Source organism: Aplysia californica, unplaced genomic scaffold, assembly GCF_000002075.1.
Source record: "Aplysia californica isolate F4 #8 unplaced genomic scaffold, AplCal3.0 scaffold00125, whole genome shotgun sequence".
In the NCBI taxonomy this organism is placed as follows: Eukaryota; Metazoa; Mollusca; class Gastropoda; order Aplysiida; family Aplysiidae; genus Aplysia; species Aplysia californica.
The window spans coordinates 540,384-543,282 of NW_004797395.1; positions in this window are offsets into that span (position 1 = coordinate 540,384).

A 2,899-nucleotide genomic window follows, 5' to 3' on the forward strand; every position below is an offset into this window, starting at 1 on the left:
GGGGGTGTCGACTGCGAAATAAGGTGTGTGCAAGTATACAGAGAAAAACAATGAAGTACGGAATTATTATTTTTTTAAGAAGTAGAACGTACAGAATTTGGACAAAGGATGAGTTACTTTTAGCATATATTATGAATGTGCCGTTGTTCATCTTTTCAAGACCCTCCGCCCCATACACACTAATGAAAGAACCCTTTCATTATAATAATACATGTATATGGAACAGGGGACATCATCCATGAAACTGAGATAACAATATAAAACGATTTGTTTGCTCCCTTGGTTTTTGCGTGCCGATAGAATAGCTATTAAAAAGGAGATGAATCAGTTCATTTTGAATGGAATTAACATAATTTGTTGATTGTTCAATACTTCTACCACAAGTTGCAACTTCTCTTTGACGACTGTTCTGTTCATCCTGTTATATACTCTTGAAAATTCCACTCCACCCTTCATCCCTCTCACGAATTTCTACTGCCTTTTTGTGGTGTGAAGCTTGATGGTTCTGCATGTCTGTACTCTTAGAATTTAACTAGTGCTCAAGCCTAGTGTAGGGGGTATCATATCTTGTCCTGTGGTAGAACATACCAGAGAAAGAACATTAATTCTCACAGAACACAGGGAATGTTAAGTGCAGCTGAAGTAATGAAGTGTTTTTTTCCTTCACTCATCAGGACCAACATTTTGTAAATGCAATGAACATTTTTACATGACCCATATACTAATAATAAACTTTTAAACATTTGATTTTTTGTGTTGGGTTATTGGTATTTTGTGCAAGAATTTTTCAAAATCTGTAAAAGTAAGAACTAATGCTCTCTTGTTTCTAACTTTATATTCGTGATAGTGCACTTATATCGTTTGTTTATGGACTTTGTTCATGATTTGAATTATACTCTCTCATGGAGTGTGAGAGATTTTGACAACAGATTGGGAAAACATAATGAAATTGTGTTTACATAAGGAGGGGTCCTTTTTTAAATACAGAGATACTGTTGGTAAGGCTTAGAGGAGACCGATGGCCTAAATAGTATGCCTGTGAAGGGGCAAAATTATAAGATACATGTAGTAATATAATGCTATCGTAAAACCCGAAAGATGTCTCTCAGATCATGGCGTAAGAATGTTTATAAGAATCTGTTTTTTGCATATGTGCTGTCAGTATTCAGTTCAGGCACTTTTAGCAGTGTATACCCTGCATTGACGGCAGAGCTTCAGAGGAAGATCCAAGCAGCCGAAATGTGATGCTTTAGAAGAATCTTTGGCATCTCATACACTGACCACATCACAAATGAGGAAGTGCGCAGTAGAGTGAAACAACACATGAGCCACTATTTAGACTTGCTGTCTACAATGAAGCGAAGAAAACTGAAATAGTATGCCATGTAATAGGATCGTGTGGCCTATCCAATACCATTCTTTAGGGAACTGTGCAGGAGAGGAGAAGGAGAAGAAAGCAAAGGAAGAGGTGGACCGACAACATTGCGGAGTGGACAGGGAAATCCTTCTCCCAAACTCAAGCGCTATCAAAAAAGCATGAAAAGTGGAGGCACCTGATGAGGCTCTCTGTCATACAGCGCCCCTGCGATCCTTGTGAATTTATAGAATCAGTGACAGTGACCCTGCATTAATAGCTAAAAAGAAGTAAGAATAATTTTGTTTTTGGTATTAATGTCCCCCCCACCCCCAACCCGATAGACCAAACTAAATAAGTAGAGAGTCTGAAAACTCCGCAAGCAACCAAAGTCCAAGAGCTCTCTGTAAGGGATTCCAACCAGTACCAGGATGATTCCAAAATACGCACAATAATAATAATAATAATAATAGATAATAGCATTCACTATCTGGTGGCTCTAGGTGCTTCACAATAAAATAATAATTTTAAAAAAATGACAACTTACTCTATTTTCTTAGGCTATGTGTTTCATCCGTTCAGTTTACAACAGTCTGTTCTAGTATTATATGCTCCCACAATCTGACAAAAGAAAACATATACTCTGAAAGACAATCACTGTGGCTACTGATCATAATTGTTGTTAAAAGAAGAATCAAACTACCCAGCTGAATAGGATTTGAATGGATGTATCTTAAGACCTGTATTAAATGTAGTAAACACATGCGTCTCTCTTTTATATAATAATATGCGGTTTGGGGGAAGGGGGATTCAACACTGAGGAAGCAGCTGTTGAAAAATCACTATCTAGCCTACAGTTTGGGAAAATATTAGTCTCAATAGTCGCAGGCATTTAAAAAAGAAAGAGTTTATTAGATAGATAATGACAAGATTATCGAGATTCGGGCTTTGGGTAACTCGAAAATAGCTCGAAAAAGTCACCGTGAAGGGCCGTAGGCACGCCCAGTAGGCCACTCGGCGACAACCCCAGCCCCAGGAAGCCTTGTCAAGTCACCCAAACTTGGAACAAATAACACACGGGTCTTTGCGAGGAACAGAAAAATCATGACAGACAGAGGCTCCAGTCAAGGTTTTAAGCGGTCTTGTCTGCTGCTTAGATCACAATGGGCTCACAATGACTCTACGATTTTCTTCTATTCCTGTGTTACAATCTCGTTTGCATTAGAATGTACGCACAGCGCCACAATAAAACTGGCATGGTAAATACACAATGTGATAATTTGCATATAATTAGAAAGCAAGAGTTTAATTTTTTTTAAACCCTAAAGGATCAACAATAATTTAAGCACTCTGTAGACCATAAAAGACCTACAGTGGCTATAAAGTTGTCCTAGTATAGCTTCCTTTCACCTTGCTTTATTCCTTGGAACAATGGGATATAGCTGCTCTTTTAAAAGTCTTCTTCTCAACATTATCTACCTGTACAGGCCCCTACCTCTTCCCGTCCCCTCCCAACCTTTCGTCCGGTCTCACTGCTCAACGATT